Raw genomic sequence first — 19,708 nt, 5'->3', positions numbered from 1 at the left:
CAAATTCGTATCGTTATAAATACACTCTTCACATAATAAAATTACTTTAAACGTGACTTCTATCAATCTTCAAAGTCAAACCTATTTAAATGGATTCTCCTCTATTTTTTTTTCCTTATACGACTCTTAACTCTTAAGTCTTCAATGCATTGTGACTTGTTACAATATTTTGTGAAGTTAAAAGTCCAAATCCCAAAATATTTAAAATGAATTGAAAATAGAGTGAGGCAAGAACAAAAAGAGGTGCCTCGCGCCGTCGTTGCTCGTTCGGCTCGGCTTCAACTTTGAATTTAGATTTGAAAAATGATTTATCGATGATATTAATTTTATCACCAAAGGATGTGGTGCAGTGGACGGAGTTGCTCCTCCCTTAATCAGAGGTCTCGAGTTCGAGCCCTGAATATGAAAAAATCCTTGGTAGAGAGCGCTCTCCCCAAACGGGGTCCTACGCGGTACGAATTTAAATTAGTCGGATTCCAATATGAATAGCGAATATCGAATGAAAAAACAAAAAAAAAAACAAGAAATGAAAATAGAAAGAAAGAAAAAAGATTTCCTATTTGTGATGATGATGATAATATTAAAAGACACTTGGGGATAATAAAGAACCCTCTCCACAACTATAGTTTCACCTTTTCAACCAAATCTTTTCACTATGATTTTACACACAAAGACTTCTAAAGATTTATGGCTACTTTTCAAGAACTGTACAACTTTTATCTAGGAAAAAAGGCTTCTAGATAGGGTCATCAATAGATGTGCTAGAAATTATATTAAAGAAGAAGAAAAAATTGTCAATTAGTAATAATATTAGCAGTATATATATAATATTAGTAATAATATTGTTTATTACATTACTTAATGAAAGAGTAAATCATGGTAACTGTTATGTTGATACAGAATAAGCAATACCACAAAGCAAAAGAAAGCAAGAAGAGGACACATAGATTTACGTAAAAATTTTTGACGGAAAAAATCACAGGTAAAGGCAAAGGAATTCACTATAATGGAGATGAGTACAATAAGGAGACGAAAGTCTCAATGCTGTATTTAAGCCGCCCAATACAAGCACTTATATAATACGTGCGTACAAATTAATCCTAGACCCAAAAATATATAGGTCCATACCGATTCCTACGCTATCACCATAAACCCCATAAAAAATCACAAACATGGGTCACACCGCAAATTTAAATTAATCACATTCCAAAAATAAATACTGAACATCAAATAGAAAAATCAAAAGAAAAAAAGGATCAAATAGTGAATTATTGTCCAACCCCAGACATGACTATATATCAATCTAATATTCTAAGTATGTAACTTCCAAATTTTGCCCCATATTTGTTTTGTCCTATCATATAGAAAGGGACAATATAATTATATGACAATCTTTTAAGTCGATATCATCCTATCATATAAACTTCTCTCTCATTCACAAGTGCTACACGAGGAAAATGAAATATACATAATGAGTAATTTATCTACCCTTTTATTAATTAAACCTCTTTAGCAGGACCACTAAGTATCACAAATAGGAATAATTGAAATTTCTCCACTCTTAATATAAGATATATATCGAGATCAAGCTCTAACAATATATCAATAGTTTTTTTATAGCATAATACACAAACGTGTCGTTTAATTTGGCTTTAATTTGCAATTTATACCCATCAACTTTGAGTAATTACGTAGCGTGGACAAATAAATATTTAAATTTGCACAAAATCAAATAAGCGGAACACATATGTCCTACGTGGCGATTCGCGTGAGATGCCGTGTAGGACGCCATGCACATAGGACATACGTACGTGTCTATTTGTTTAATTTTAAGATAGTTTAAATGTTTACTTGTGCATATAAAAAGTTGAAGGACATAATATAAACTAAAACCAAGTTAGAAGACACGTTTGTATACGTCTTTTGCCTTTTTTTTTTAATAGATAGACGTGACGAGAATCTAAAATAACTGACGCAGTGATAATATGTTTAGAAAAATAAGAGGTGATGAAATATGTCACAACCAAAATTTATGCTTTCTAATTTCTTCCTCATAATTTATTTTTATTTTTTCTATTTCTCTTCTCATATGCCAAGTGTGAGAAGCTAAGAGTTTCTTTATGTAATTACGAAAACAATTAACCAGGAGATATTATTAAAAAAAGTTGGTGGAGAAGATGAGTATTAGACCTAAATTTAGGCAACTGATTATGTCTTTAGTCATTTTTTTATTCATGTAGACTCAGTAAAACCTAATTAACAATAATATTTCAAAGCTACAAGTGAATCCTTATCACTTCCTCCATTTTAATTTGCTTGGCAATAATATATCTTATTTTTATAAAGACATTTTTGGTATATTAAATTAAAGTTTTGTTATATATATGTGTGTGCGGAATTCGGGGAAGGTTTTTGGCAGTGGTGGAGCTACCTTTGCTCCAGGGGTTCATCTGAACCCTTTTCGATAAAAAATTATATTATTTTTATACTATTTTAGATCGTTAAAAATATTCTTTATGCATATACAACAAATGTTGAATCCCCTTTGATTAGTTCGTAAATTTATTTCTGAACCTCCTCAATGAAAATCCTGGCCCCGCCACTGATTTTTGGTGACAAGACCTGGAGATATCAGAAGTGAGAATTTCCAAGCTTGTTGTACAGTCTTATCCTATATTTTTGCAAGAAATTATTTTCATAGCTTGAAACCATAATCTCTTGATCAGATGACAATTGTTTTAGCAATATATTGGAAGATTGTTTTCTATAGCTAACATATAAACACTAAATTCCCCCCCAAAAGTTAGTGTTACTTTCAAAGTTTTTTTTTGTATTTTAAATTCAAAAAGTTACATAATGTAACTGTTTAGGATCCAAGAATTTATTTCCTAGGATGCTAACTACTTGGGAGTTTGCCATCATTTTGGTAAACTGATAAGAAAATAAATGAACTTTCTTTCCTGTCAAGGGGGAAATTTCTTGTATCATTCTGCAATTATACAACAAGTCACTTTCTTTTTTTTTTTTTTTCTTTATTGACAATTATGATTTACGACTTGTTCAAACTTTAAATTGGCAAATCCAAATGTCAATTCCACCTAGGCATATGGATGTTTGGTATTCGATTTCAATAACTTGGTGTGATCTATAATTAAAAGTAGATATTAAATATCAAATTTTGAAAGTATAATCATGACATAACGTAATATCTAGAGTTTTGTATAGCTAAAACGTAACTCATTTGTGAACAATCTCAACATAAGTGTTACAGTAGTATTATACCATACGTAGAATTTCAAGTAAGTGGTGTCATCAGCCTGTTATCACCTCTAGATCGAAGAGTATTTCACTAGATTATTTCAACAATATTTCCTTTTTCAATTTTGATATTTACTTTTTATCAGAGACATATTATTACAGTTATGCTAATCTTGTGAACTTTTGTTACAATAACTTCTAGGAATGGTTTAAGTCTACTGGTCTGTTAGGATGCCGCATCTGCATACATCACTGTACTTTGACTTGACACTTATTGTAATGATAAATGACTTATCTCGCCGTGAGCCGTGACCTTCTTTTAAATTCTCAAATGAAAAAGTTATTTTCGGATGTAATTGAAGGCAAGGAGGGAGGATTGCATGAGGCTTTGCTTGACAAACGAGTCGATTGTTCAGGACGTTTTGTCATTTTCATAGGTCCTTCATTGTCATTACATCAATGTGAATTCTCTCTTCGATTTTAACAATTTCGTTCAGCATATGGATCAAGCAGCACCAGTGGTCTAGTGGTAGAATAGTACCCTGCCACGGTACAGACCCGGGTTCGATTCCCGGCTGGTGCATTTGAGGGCGGTGACGATTAATTGCACGAATTGTGAACAAATGGGTTGTCACAGTCATCTGGTATAAGATGAAATTATTGTGCAACTGAGCTCTCTTTTTTGATTTTCCCGCGTTCGTTATTCGGTTAATTGTGAACAATGGATCGTCACATTCATTTGATATAAGATGAAATATTGTGCATCCGACCTCTCTCTTTTCATGTGGGTTAAATTAAATAAAGAAATAACCCACATGAAAAGAGAGAGCTCGGATGCACAAGATTTCATATTATATCAAGATGCGTGTGACGACGACTCAATCGTTCATAATTTATGCAGGCATTAGCATCGCGGTTTGGAATTCTAAATCATGTTTTTTTGGAAAATTTGAGATTTGAAATCACATATCTAAATATTAAATTTATATAGTTAGAGTTGAAGATTAACTTGTGTAGGCTCGACTGGACTGGAGATCCTTATAGCAGTCGTTTTTTTCTCTTTTGGATTCTGAGCTAGGGAATATGATGGCTACAACAAGGGATTAAGGGGACGAGACAGAGACGGATCCAGAATTTCAAACTTGTGGGGGTTCTCAAGACTCCTTTCCTACCACTAAATTATCCCTTGGTTTAATTATCGGTTCCCACCTATTAATATTTATAACTTTTGATGATTTTTCTAAGTAATTTTAAACCTTACGGTAGCGGGTGTGGGTTCTCGGGAACCCACACCTTCTACTCTACATCCGCTACTGGGACAAGACTAGTTCATTGACCTAGACCATGACCTGAAACTGTTGGGAGCGAGGGAACTTAGACGCAATGGGAAGGATCTTCTTAAAAAACATACTACGGCTTAACATGCTTTTCATTATACTTTACAGAAAGGAGATAAAAGAATACTTTATTAACAAGTTTGGATCACTTTTTAACATTTGAAGTCCTCTGAGTTGGATTTGAAAATTTCTATAACCAAACATTAATTTTGAAATAAAATAAAAAATGATCAAATGGACTCTAGTGATAGGCTAGTCAGTAAAAAATATCCATGCATTTGGCTTTTATGTAATCCTAATGCTAGTCTGATCTATAGTCATAAATAAGCAATCAATATTTATTATGAGAAAATCCTTATGTGAATTTGGTCAAAAAACAAATTAAATTTGTCACCTCCCTATATAATAACATCTTCATAATATTAGTAAAGGTGATTTATGCTCATATAATTGCAACTTTTCTACATCTAATAAATCAGGTTAGTCCTCTATCTAGTGCTTTCAATTTATGTTGGTTTATTTGATTGCTTAAACATTACTCTAATTTAGACTAAAAAGTTCATGCTTATAAAATAATTTCATGTATTTTGGTCGATGTTGATGCAACAAAGAATTTTTGGACGATTTTTGTTGGAGCTATATATATTTTTCTGAATTACAATGGGATTCAAGGAGAAATAAAGTTATCCAAATCGGAAGACTTAGAGTTGGAGAAGCAACTTAAATTTATTAACAAACCGGCGGTCAAAACAATTAATTAGGTATTGTTTATCATTCTCTTGAATGATTGATTAATAAATTAATGAGTTTTTAATTCACAGACTATATATGGAGATACATATGATTGTGTGGATTTCTACAAACAACCCGCATTTGATCATCCGCTTATGAAGAATCATTATTTTCATCCCCAGGCATGTCTTTTAAATGTCCATTTTAAGTTGAGCTTCTAAAAATGCATATACGATTTTGTGATATATACATAATTTACACTTTGAATATACAGATGAAACTTACTTTATTGAGAACAAAACAAAATCCAGAAAACTCATCAACTAGTCGATCGTCAAGGATGATATGGTTAAAGGTAGAGGTTGTCCTCCTGGAACTGTTCCAATAAAAAGAATTATCAAAAAAAATATGCCTCCACTAGTAGATGCTATTGATGCTGAATTGGTTGCGGTTAGATAATGTTACACCAATTTACTGCTTTAGCTAATATATAAATCCATTTATATAAAGATAATAATCTAAAAACTCGAAAATTACAATCAGAAAACTTGAAGATTTTGTGTGCAAAAGATTAAACAAGTTTAGTTTTACCATAATTTTGAAATTCATATATATATATATATATGTTATTGCCTTTATACAGACTAACAACAATAGTGAGCCAAAAGGAATATATAGATCTTCACAAGGATACAAGGTACATGAATATATAAATTCATCTTCTCTTTTTCTATTGTATTCTTTGTTTTTTGATTGAATTCAAAATATTTAGATGTTAAATATTGAAAATTGCTTCATAGAACTTTGTTTTTGCCCTTTTGAATTTGATATACATAAACATGAGTGGGCTTTATTAGGAGTATTGACATATAATATACATGAACCATACATATAATAAACATATCTATATACACTAATAGTGTATACTGCGATTATGTGGATAAACTAGTTGGTCGAAACATAAATATTTATAACTTTCTCAAATAAATTTTCACGTATCTCTCCTTTTTCCACACTAGGCCCTTATTTTCTACTCAATAAATAAATAAAAATCAAGATTTGTTAAAATACACCATTATAAGTAAAAAAATAAAACATCATTTACTTCATGCAGGTTGCAATAGCTCGGACCATAGATAATTCAAATAACAAATTTGCGGGAGCTGGAATGACAGCTAGTATAATGATGTTTTATTTTTTTACTTATTATCTATGTTCAGATTTGAATTTTCATCCACATGCACTATTTTGTTCACTTCTAATTATAATAATTAGAAGTGATATAAATAAAATCGTTGTGTTTATTTATTATAAGCATTAAAGAAGGTTACTTTTTGTAAATTGGGCGAATAAGAATATATATTTTTCTTAAAACAAAGTAACCGTAGAATTTTTTTTGGGAAAATATTCAACGAGATTGAAATAGCAACTATTTAAAATTGAGAAAAAAAAAAAAAACACAATTTATAGGCTCAATACCCCTAAAAAGAAACAAAGAATGAAGAAACCAATAAGACAAATCGAATCCTTACTAAGTAAGTCGTATTTCATATAGTCAGCTAACCGAGCTATTAAGATTTCTCATTTTATGATTTCTTTTCATTTGTTAATTGTCTTTTTTTTTTTTTAAACAATTCTTCATTATTCATTAATATGTCTAATTCAAATTCGTATCGTTATAAATACACTCTTCACATAATAAAGTTAATTTAAACTTGACTTATTTGCTCAATCAATCTTCGAAATCAAACCTATTTAAATGAATGTCTCCTCTATTTTTTTTCGTTATACGACTCTTAAGTCTTCAATGCATTGTGACTTGTTACAATTTTTTGTGAAGTTAAAAGTCCAAATTCCAAAATATTTTATTTGAAATGAAAAATAGAAAGAAAAAAGAGTTCCTATTTGTGATGATGATGATAATATTAAAAGACACTTGGGGATAATAAAGATCCTTTTCCAAAACTATAGTTTCACCTTTTCAACCAAATCTTTTCACTATGATTTTACACACAAAAGACTTCTAAAGATTTATGGCTACTTTTCAAGAACAATACAACTTTTATCTAGGAAAAAAGGCTTCTAGATAGGGTCCTCAATAGATGTGCTAGAAATTAAAGAAAGAATTTATTTTGTCAATTAGTAATAATATTAGCATTATTTTGGTTAAGAAACAAAAATATATATATATATATATGTGCGCGCGCGCATGTGTGTGTTGAAACAAGCAATATGAGATTAGAACTTAACAACCCGAGATATATAGTGTTAGAGTTTGTGACTCGAATTTTGTTGATTTGGCCCTGAAAGTTTACGGTGCGGATCAAGTTTGTGATTTTTTGTGGTTTGCATCAACGAATCCCGACCTGTATGTTTTTGGGCTTAGGATTTATTTGTACGCACGTATTATATAAGTGCGTTTAGTGGGCTGTTTCGGATAGTTTTATATACATGAAATTGAGACTATTGTCTACACCTTGTAATCCTGTTCTTCATAGTTAATTTGCTCTGCCTCTGCCCGTGATTTTTCCCGCAAAAATTTTCACGTAAAATCTGTATGTGTTTTTATTGTTTTCTTTTGTTTGCGGTTTGTTTATTTTGTCCGATCATAACAGGCAATTATTAAGGAAATGACTTTCATATATAAGTGAGGTTGTGATTGAAGTTATTTTTCTCTTTTTTGATGACTTTTTCAAAAATAACATTTTCATAAATAATTTTGTCTCGTACTAAACGCACCCTAAATATTTTCCTTTTTTTATTGTTTATTACATTACTTAATGAAAGAGCAGACCGTGGTTACTGTCCAAACCAAGATATGACTATCATTTCCAAATGAAGAGCAAATTGTTAGTCAGAAATCTAGAATTTATTTATTGGATATATGGAGTTGATTTTGATAAAGAATACTATTAAATGAAATTTATTGATGTAAATTTAAATTAATCACGTTTCAAAAATAAATACTGAACACTAGATAGAAAATCAAAAAGGAAAAAGATCAAATAGTGAATTATTGTCCAACCATAGACATGACTATATATCAATGTCGTTTGGTAGGAGGGTTTATTTTTCTAATCCATATACTAAAATGTGGGATAAATTAATACAATGTTTGGTAGTAAATAAGGAGTAATGTATAATTAATACATGTATTAGTTATATACTCTATATGGTATTATAGGGTGTATAACTAATATACCCAATTTGGTTGGATTAGTAATTCATGGATAAATATTAATAAAGACAAAAATGCCCTTAAATTCTTTTAAATGTTTTTAAAATTTTTTTTACTTTATTCAATATGTGTTATTTCTTTTCAATTTTCAATATGGTAATATTCCTCTAAATAATTTTAATCATTAAAAAAACTACTCCATTATCTTAAAAAATACTTATTTGTCAAAGCCCGAAACAAATTGCATGGTTGCATATAGCTTTAATTTTGTAAATAGAATGTATCACAAATAAAAAAAAATTCTTAAATTTAACACTTTATGGAACATAATTTTATGTTAACAACGATGCAATTGCCTCGTTCAAAAGTTACACTATCCTCCCAACTTAAGAGCACCACAAAGTGCGAACAACAAAAAAATAAAGAAAAGATAACAAATTATTTTTTTTTGCAAGTGAATGATTAAATCTTAAAATTCCAAAATAAGTTATTACTATTGTTATATTGTTTTTTTTAAAAAAAAATAAAAAGAATAATAAAGCTTTACAAAGTAAATATACAAAGTTATTGTATGTCAAGAGTTTTTTTGTAAACAAATAATATTCTTTTTAAAATATGACAATACATATTGTTTTCAATACATCAAATCAAATACTGCATAAAAAATAATTCCAACATTACTAATCCCAATACTATTAATTCCAACATTACTAATTATACACCCTATTCAATATTATCTTATACACTCTACCAAACGACCTCGTGTCTAACTTTCAAATTTTGCCCCATATTTGTTTTTGTTTTGTCCTAGCATATAGAAAGGGACTATATAATTATATGACAATCTTTTAAGTCGATATCATCCTATCATATAAACTTCTTTCTTATTCACAAGTGCTACACGAGGAAAATGAAATATATAATGAGCAATTTCTCTAACCTTTTATCAATTAAACTTCCTTAGGAGGACCACTAAGTAATACGAATGAATGATTAAAATTTTTCCATCTTTAATATATAAATCTCTCATATATATATATATAGTAAGTATATATAAGTAGTATATATATTTTAGACAAGTGGATCTAGTTAGTATAATAAAATAGACAGATAAACATAGCAAATAAATTATTATAACAAGTTATTAAAGCAGGTAACTAATTTTTTAAGTTATTTAAGCAGGTGAGTAATATTAAAATTTTAAAGCAGTAATATCGTGAGTTTGTTTTAATATGATGTAAAATCATACTCAGTACTCCCTCCTTCGTAGTCCTTAGTCCAATATAAGTGTTCAAGTCATAAAGGTCCAAGTATATTTTCTCCCAAAATATATTATTTTTAGATGTTTTAAGTTTTTTATATTTTTTTATTTTATACCCTGTTCATCTCTTTCTCTTCAATTTTAGGTATTTTGGCAAAATCTTCTTTAATCACACCGTGGGAGAATAACAACAGTCCTTTTTTCAATCTTCTTCGGACTTTCCAAATCTCTAGGTATTCACAGACTAATCTATCGTTACTGCTAAAACACTGAGAGAGTAACCATATACTGAGGGTATTTTTATAAGTGATTTACAAATTTTATAAGATCAGGAAAACTGTCGAAAAATCACCGGTGATCCAGATCTTAATAATAAAACATATGTGAAGGAAAATATAAACTTAATTAATTCAAACATAAATTTACAAACTTGGAAGAAAATTACAAAGACCTATGTAACTACTACCTACATGTCTTAAGGAAGAAGTGAGGTTTCCCTTTCGGGAGTCCCCTGAAGACTTGACAGCTACCAAAAAATGAAGAACAAAGAAAATTTTTCATGAAGAACAAAGAAAATTTTTCATGAAGAACAAAGAAAATTTTTCACACTTTTCACACATTTTTTTTTTTTTGAGATAACTTACAAACTTTGGAAACTAAGAAGTTTTAAGAAAAGTTAAGAACTTTATGAAAACTTTCTCATTCTTGATTTTTTCTCTCTCTTTGGTACACCTTTTGAAGTCATCTTTTAGGTGCTATTTATAGGCATTTTTTGGACTTCAAATCCTTTATAAAATATGTAAGAAGACTTTTTGCAAGACTTTGCAAGTTGGGTGAGCCCGACGGTTCTTAACTCTTGTCCGTCTATTTATTTATTTATATGATATTGCATACGTCTGTAATTTTGTCTTTTGTAGATATCGTCAGTGCTTACGTATTCAAATTATGTAAAGCCCCTGAGTCAAACTCCATTCTTGAATCGTCGTCTGCGTTTGGGTCTTGAGCAAATTGATTCATGGCTGAGTAGACCATGAACCCTGATAAAATCCTATAAATTGATTATAAGTAGGATTTTAGGGTAAATTGATTATCTTTTTATAATTATCATAAAAAGAAAGCCTAGACTCTAAGAGGGTTTAATAATATTAGATTCAGAATATTATTGGTCTTAGAAAAGTTTAAAAGAACAACTTAAAAAAATGTATAACGTCTTATTGGAACAAAGACAATTAAGTATAAAATTATTTGAACTTTCTCCAACATTTAAAGAAGAAGTCTGGACTGAACTAGAAAAAGTAGATAATAGACTAAGGAAAATTAGAGAACAAATAACTTATATTAACCACGAGCTTTGGGTAGATAAGATTTTAAGAGATATACACCCTTTTTATTTGGCTTAATGAATATACCACCTAAAAATACAAAAACATTAAAAGAAATCAAAAATAATTTGTATTGTTTATATATAGAATATAAAAGACTTAATACCACAAAAGAAGACCCTATAATCTTAGATAAACTAATTACTACAATATCTGAATTAGAATATCATTTAATAAAACATCTTAAGTTTTGAAATAATAATAAATAAAAAGACATCCATTTGCTAATAATAACGACATAGATATTGATTTTTATACGAAGAAATAAAACAAAAGACAGAGAAAGAAGAGCTATAAATACTTTTAAATATTTATTTAGATTTATTAAAATGTATAGACACTTCACAATCAGAATTATTCAAAGACTAGTAAGTGAAATAAGTTGGGAATTACAGGAAACTGGTATTGACATATTTAACCATAATAGAAGAATAGGCTATTATAGAAGACGTTGTGACCAAGTAAGTATTCCTTTGGGATAAAAATACATGAAAACGCATCCTTTTGCGAGAGAAATACAAAGAGAATATAATCATTTATATAAAGAAATAAGACAAAGAAACGATATTTTAAGAATAGAACAAAGACTAATAAATCAAATAGAAATATTAGAAACTATAGAATTACCAGAAGTAATCATTATTTCAGACTTTATAAATTTAGTAAATTATATAAGTTTGATAAAGTGTAGATTAGAAAGTTTTAGATATTGTATAAACTATAGGAATTTTAGAATACAGACAGCTAGAAAACAGTGTAGTAACATTACACCCTCTTTTAGGATAAAGAAGAACAGTAGTATAAAAATAGATAATTTAAAGAAGTTAGAATATTTAAATCTAACAATCTCATTTGAAAAGAAATACAGACGTTTAAAAGATAATTCCCTTATTAGATGTAATTTTAATAACGAAGAACATATTTTACATGGAGAAAATCCACAATTAAATGAAGTTTCCCTTTTGGGAGTTCCCTGAAGACTTGACAGCTACCGGAAAATAAAGAATATATATATATATATATATATTGAGATCAATCTCTAAAAATATACTAATAATTTTTTCGTAGCATAATACATAAATTTATCTTTTTAACCTGGTATCAATCTGCACCTATGCACACCAACCTTGAGTACGTGTGAACATGGACAAATAAATACCTAAATTTGTACAAAGTCTACCAAGTAGAAATAAGGGGTGATGAGATACGTCACAACCAAAATTTATGCTTTCTAATTTCTTCCCCCTAATTTATTTTTATTTTTTTCTATTCCTCTTCTCATATGCCAAGTGTGAGAAGGTAGAGTTTCTTTATGTAATTAAGAAAACAATTAACCAGGAGATACTATTATAGAAAGTTGGTGAGTATTAGACCTAAATTTAGGCAACTGATTATGACTTTAGTCATTTTTTTATTCATGCAGACTCAGTAAAACCTAATTAACAATAATGTTTCAAAGCTACAGGTGAATCCTTTATCTTAGTCAGTGCACTAAAACTCCTATTATATCTGTGCAGAGTTTGAGGAAGTGTCTATTGTACACAGTCGTATTCTATATTTTCGCAAGAGGCTATTTTCATAGCTTGAAACCCTAATCTCTTGATTACGTGACAATAAATTTAACAATCATAATCGAGAGTTCCCATTTTAATATCTTTAGGTATGTCTCTAGTGAAATAATCTATATGTGAACAAACTGGCCAAAGAATATAGTAGCAAATATATTGGAAGATTGTTTTTTATAATGCTACATATAACCAAGTAACCTGAGCTGTGGTGCAGTGGTTTCGGATTCGAGACCTGGATATTAAAAAGAAATCTTGTTGGGAGCGCTACCCGCAGAATGGTCCCTTCAATGGGTGATCTGGATTAGTCAAAACTTCAATGCGGGTACCGGACAATGTACGTTGGGTTAAAAAAAACAAACTACATATAAACACAAAATTTCCCCCAAATTTAATGTACTTTCAAAGATTTTATATATTTTATATTCAAAAAGTTATAGTGTAACTGTTTAGGATCCAAGAATATGTTTCCTAGGATGCCACCTACTTGGAGTTTAGTTTGCCATCATTTTGGCAAACTGATAAGAAAATAGTTGAACTTTCCTTCTTGTCAAGGAGGAAATTTCTTGTATCATTCTGCAATTATACAACATGTCACTTTCTTTCTTTTTAGACAATTATGATTTATGACTTGTTCAAACTTTAAATAGGCAAATCCAAATGTCAATTCCACCTAGGCATGAATGTTCGATATTCGATTTAGTTCGATTTCAATAATTTGGTGTAACCTATAATTAAAAGTAGATATTAAATATCAAATTTTAAAAGTATAATCTTGACATAAGGTAATAATATCTAGAGTGTTGTGATATCATAGTGATAAAGTATTATACGTAGAATTTCAGGTAAGCTGTGTCAGCCTATTATCACCTCTAGATCGAAGAATATTTCACTGGATTTCAACAGTACTTCTTGTTTCAAATTTGATATTTAGTTTTTATTAGAGATATATTTAGTACAATTATGCTAATCTTGTTGAACTTTAGGTATAATAATTTCTAGGAACATGGTTCAATTGCATACGTCAATGCACTTCGACTTGACACTTATCATAATGATAAACGACACATCTCACCGTGACCTTCTCTTGAATTCTCAAAAAAAATTTATTTTTGGATGTAGTTGAAGGCAAGAAGGGAGGATTTCATGAGACTTTGCTTGGCAAACAAATCGATTATTTAGGACGTTCTGTTGTTGTCGTGGGCCCTTCACTTTCATTAGATCGATATGGATTGCCTCATATATTTTAAGAATTTCGTTAGCTAATGGAACAAGCAGCACCAGTGGTCTAGTGGTAGAATAGTACCCTGCCACGGTACAGACCCGGGTTCGATTCCCGGCTGGTGCATTCGAGGGCAGTGACGATTAGTTGCACAAATTGTGAACAATGGGGGTTGTCACAGTCATCTGATATAAGATGAAATATTGTGCATCTGAGCTCTCTTTGTTTTTTTTCATTGGTTTATTCTCCATCACCGTCGGTTAGAGGCAGAGCCAGGATTTAAGTGGGTTCAATATTTAAAGAAAACTAAATTGAAGGGGGCTCAACACCTACTATAACCACATAAAAAATAATTTTAATCATATATAAATAGTATATTTTTCCGTCGAAGGAGGTTCAGACGAACCCCCTAAAGAAGGCTGGCTCCGCCTCTGTTCTCCATTGTGTTGGTTATTCCGTTCACACATCTGAAAAGAAAAAAAAAAAAAAAAAAGAGCTCGGATGCACAATATTTCATATTAATTATATCAAAGATGTATGTGACGACTCAATTGTTCACAATTTGTGCAAGTATGAGCATCACAATTTCAAACTTCAAATCATGATTTCTGGAGAATTTGAGATTTGAAGTCATGATCTCAAATTACATATTCAACTATTAATTTGGAATCATGATTTCATAGCGAATGTCCGATTTCACCATAAAATTGAAATATTTTTTTACTTATGACGTCGGAGTTGAAGATTAACTTTGTGTTTTAAGTATACTTTCTAGAAAGGAGATAAAAGAATACTTTACTAACAAGTTTGGAGAACTTTTTAAAATTTGAAATCCTCCAAGTTGGATTTGGAAATTTTTATAACCAAACACTAATTTTGAAATAAAATAAAAATTTTATTCCTAAAAAAATGAATAATTCTCATGGTGAAATGAACTCCAGTGATAACAAAAAAATCTGTTGATCTATAGTCATAAATAAGCAATCAATATTTATTATGAGAAAATCCTTTTGTGAATTCAGTCAAAAATAAATTAAATTTGTCACCTCTCTGTATAATAACATCTTCATAATATTAGTAAAGGTGATTTATGCTCATATAATTGCAACTTTTCTACATCTAATAAATCAGGTTAGTCCTCTGTCTAGTGCTTTCAATTTATGTTGATTGATTTGATTGCTTAAACATTACTCTAATTTAGATCCAAAAATTCATGCTTATAAAAAAAGTTCATGTATTTAGGTCGATGTTGATGCAACAAAGAATTTTTGAACGATTTTTGTTGGCGTTATATTTTTTTCCGAGTTACAATGGGATTCAAGGAGAAACAAAGTTATTCAAATCGGAAGAATTAGAGTTGGAGAAGCAACTTAAATTTATTATCAAACCGGTGATCAAAACAATTAAGGTATTGATTGTTTAGCATTCTCTCGAATGATTGATTGATAAATTAATGTATTTTTGATTCACAGACTATATATGAAGATATATATGATTGTGTGAATTTCTATAAACAACCTGCATTTGATCATCCGTTTCTGAAGAAACATAATTTTCATCCCCAGGCATGTCTTTTAAATATCCATTTTAAGTTGAGCTTTTAAAAATGCATATACGATTTTGTGATTTATATACATAATGTAAGTTTTGAATATACAAATGAAGCCTACTTTATTGAGAACAAAACAAAATCCAGCAAACTCATCAACTAGTCCGTCGTCAAGGATATGGTTTCGTGGAACTATTCCAATTAAAAAAATTACAAAAAAAGATCTTATCAGACAAAGAAATATGCCTCCACCAGAAGATGTTATTGATGCTGAATTGGTTGCGGTAAGATAGTGTTATACCAATTTACTGCTTTATCTAGTATAATATACCTCCAAAAATATAATTTATAAATCCATTTATAGAATAATAATCTAAAAACTCAAAAACTACAATTAGAACACTTGAAGATTTTGTGTCTAAAAGATTAAACAAGTTTAGTTTTTTCATAATTTCAAAAATTCATATATATTTTAGGGTAACTTACATAACTCCCTGAATCTTTAAGTAATATTACATAAAATCTCGACTATTTTGTTAATTACATTTTAACCCATTTTTTTTAAATAGTGATACATATGTTATACGGTGATACATATAAAAAATTGATACATTTGAAACTGATAAAGATATTTATTTAAGGAAATAATAGATTCTCTTTTATTTTGTGGAGCAAATAACGCATAATCAATTATACAATGAATTAATGAATTTAAAAAAAGTAAAGGATATTAGATAATATAGTCTCTTAAGTTTGAAATTTATGTAATTTATCCATTTTTCTACCTAACCATTTTGTCTCTGTATAACATTTTTGAACGAGGGAGCATATTTTTCCCCACTATATTTGATGCTGTGAGCCTGTGACATGATTTAACTTTTTTTTCAAAATGAAACAATTTTTTAAAATTGTGAAGAAGCTAATTTTACATGGATTACTGATTAATGAGTCACCATTTGGTTGAGCAAAAGGGTATAAAAATTTAATTTATAGATATAAATACAATTGCATTAATATTATGATGAAATCCCATGAGTGAAATTCTATAAGCATAAATTAAATAAATATTTAATTTAGTTTTAGTTGTCACACTTTACCCCTAGGCAGAGAAGTATCATATGAATCACCATAATACCTTATATATCACCCATTAATATCGTATGAATCACCCAATAATTGAAATAAATAACTATATCTACCATATAAATCACCATAATACAATATGTATCACTCATTAATATCAAATGTTTCCTCTGTTAAAAATCATATAAGCCGTATATATTAAAAAGAAATGCAAAAGATAATTTTTAAATATTTTTGGATTACGCTACATAAGCCTTTAGAGGTGTAATAATTTCATTTTTTAAATGTCCAGGGGTAATAGGTCCCGCAAAGTGTAAGTGTGTAGTTGAAATTTAGGGTAAAAGTTGAGGGGGGTTTTGGTCATTTTCTCAAAGAACAAACATGCATGAGTAACTAAATAAATTTATATATGTATCAATAGATTTTTTTTTTTAAAAAAAGGGAGAGATTTTAAGAGAGGAAAAAAAAAAAAGTTGCATGCGTTAATAGAGGAGAAAAAATCAGGAAGGAAAGTGATTTAAACGTTAATGGAGGAGAAAAAAATCAGGAAGGAAGATGATTTAATTATTGATAATTAAGGAGATATTTTAGGAAAGAAAATCTTTGAAAAAGAATAGCTTCAAAACTAGGCTTTTTATACATTTTCAAGTAAGTTTTTTCTTATAATTTACTTCAATGATTTATATGTCAATTTTGTGAAATTAATACTTTTTTTGGTTTATCTATGTATCTCAATTTGCCTATTTAGCTTATATGTGAGATATTTATCTATACTTTGTAGGCCGGCAATATGTACTACTGAACCCCCTCATTGAAAATCCTGAATTCGCCCCTGCCAATGGGCTCTAGCTCCCCCCACCCGTGGATACGCTGGTGAGAAAGCATAAATTTAGGTCTTGTAAATTATTATCATTATGATATTTAATTTCTATGCCAAAGAATTATATAAAGTATGTCCTTTTATTGGTTATACATGCCTAAAATACATCCATGTATTTACTTTCATTTTTCAATTATTTTGTTTGTATCCAACAAAAAATTATGATGTAAAATTAAAGATTTTTTATATGTAAAAATGGCATAAAACTAAACTTGTTTATATGTAGAATTAAAGGTGTCAAATTTAATCATTCAAAATATTGAGAAACTTACTAATATGTATAGTTCGTCCAAACTGATTTATCTATATGATCGGAATATACAAAATCTATACATTTATTATGTATATTATACTTATATATACAAAACTTATATATTTGATGGATATTTTGTAAATTAGATCACTCAAAGACACAGGACTATAACTATCCAAAAAATATAACTAGATGAATCTACTTGTGATTACGTGGGTTTAGCTACGTATATATCTATGACGGGTTAATTTGGGGTAGTACAAGTTAATTAGCTCATACATAAAAACATTAGGCAGATATATCAAAATATTAAATAACGATCTATTTATTAACTTAACCGCACTCAGCTTTTACATTTCTCGAGTTAATTATAACTAATTTATACATTATTAACTCAGTGTTTGAATAGATTATAATGAAGAGTGAGAATATTGAATTGGTCAAGTTAAAGTTTGAAAGGAAGAGAGAATGTTCATCAGTCGGGAGAAATATTAATTAAGACAAATAATATAAGGATCCAGTCGGAAATTGGTGGCTCTGGCCTTCAAACATCTTTACTGACTTTGCTACAAACATTGAATGGGGAGGAGTGCTTATCTTGATGCTACTTGTACACAACTTCCAACTTGTAAATGCTGAAGGTGAAGCAATGATGGTGATACTCTATGGAGGACCTTTTCATAGTTTCTAAAATTACTATCATCTTCGTATTTGATTTCTATGTAAACAAAATATATAATATATAATACTTGAGCACGGGATCAACATTTTACATTTTTCAGCAATGATCAAGTTTTGAATATTTGATTAAAATTGTCGGTTTTTATAAGTAATAAAAGTAATGTTCACAATAAAAAAGGAGGTAGCACAAGATTTGATCTTAATTATGGGAGTAGTGGTAATATTCCAACTTCTTATTCTAGTACATTTCGTATGTATTGAACGGATCAATTAGAGATATTCGTTTATGTTCTGGATATTAATAAACGATTTCTCTAGACCATTACATGTACTCTTAATCTTGATATAATTATTATGATCTAAGTGATTTGATTTGTCATTTTAATCTATTAAAGGGTGAGATTCTTTTATGAGTAAATATATTCCTAATAGATTGGATACCTGCTTAGGCGATTATGAATATATTAATGTTGAGACAGTGAAATTCCAAGAAAGAAGAATTCCAATCCAAGTTGCGAGATATAACCAAACACCTCTGCTTCTTCTCAATCTTCAGAAATTCCCACCTCATTATCCTCTTCCACACTCAACCATGTTCAAACTATCAGCTACAAATTACTTATTTTGGCGAACACAACTGTTGCCTTTTCTTCCTGGCACATCGATGGAAGCCATCCCTGCCCTCCGCCCTAATTTCTGCCGAAAGACTTCCAACCAAAATCCAGCATATACAACAAAAGCAGATGATTTTGAGCCAGCTAATTTCGTCTTACTCTGAGGAAACTTTGGTCCTAGCCATTGGACCGAACAATTTGAAAGCAGTCTGGAATGCTTTATCGTCTCCATCCAACATACGCATCCTTAACCCTTCATATGCAACTAGAAAACCTGAAGCAAGACGACCTTACTGTCACTCAGTATTTACACAAGGCTAAACTCATCTCCGGTGAACTAGCTGCTGTTGGATGCCTTCTTTCTCTTGCTGATCTCAATATCTACATCTTCAAGGGACTAAGATCTGAATTTAAGGACCTTGTTACTACTCTCTGCACAACCTGAACCAGTGACCTCTTCCGAGCTCCACAGTCTTCTCTTGAATCATGGATTTATCAATGGATCATCGATACCCACACTATCTTTTTTATCTACTGCCCAGCATGATGCTTCCAACACACCTGGCTAACTTTACCCAATGAAACAGCACCTCTTATCATTCCTTCAACTCTAGTTCCCATACATGTCGTGGCAGATCTAATAGAGGACGGGGTGGCAGAGGTGGTCGCTCCTACAATTCACGGAATTATTCACCAAATGCACAAGCATGGCA

At 29.9% G+C, this 19,708-nt stretch overlaps 4 non-coding genes across 4 annotated transcripts; all 4 read left to right on the top strand.

Moving 5' to 3' along the window:
- Positions 1 to 3,770: 3,770 nt before the first annotated feature.
- On the top strand, positions 3,771 to 3,841 carry TRNAG-GCC. The gene has a single exon. It is a non-coding gene; the product is annotated as a tRNA-Gly (tRNA).
- Positions 3,842 to 3,846: 5 nt separating this feature from the next.
- On the top strand, positions 3,847 to 3,934 carry LOC124892538. The gene has a single exon (XR_007050310.1). It is a non-coding gene; the product is annotated as a small nucleolar RNA snoR114 (small nucleolar RNA).
- Positions 3,935 to 13,990: 10,056 nt separating this feature from the next.
- On the top strand, positions 13,991 to 14,061 carry TRNAG-GCC. Its single transcript has one exon. It is a non-coding gene; the product is annotated as a tRNA-Gly (tRNA).
- A 5-nt stretch (positions 14,062 to 14,066) lies between these two features.
- Positions 14,067 to 14,154, top strand: LOC124892527. Its single transcript, XR_007050301.1, has one exon. It is a non-coding gene; the product is annotated as a small nucleolar RNA snoR114 (small nucleolar RNA).
- Positions 14,155 to 19,708: the final 5,554 nt, after the last annotated feature.

The sequence above is a fragment of the Capsicum annuum genome, chromosome 1 (assembly GCF_002878395.1).
Source record: "Capsicum annuum cultivar UCD-10X-F1 chromosome 1, UCD10Xv1.1, whole genome shotgun sequence".
Lineage (NCBI taxonomy): Eukaryota > Viridiplantae > Streptophyta > Magnoliopsida > Solanales > Solanaceae > Capsicum > Capsicum annuum.
Note: the sequence above shows the minus strand (reverse complement) of the source record. Positions and strands in the feature narration are given on the sequence as shown.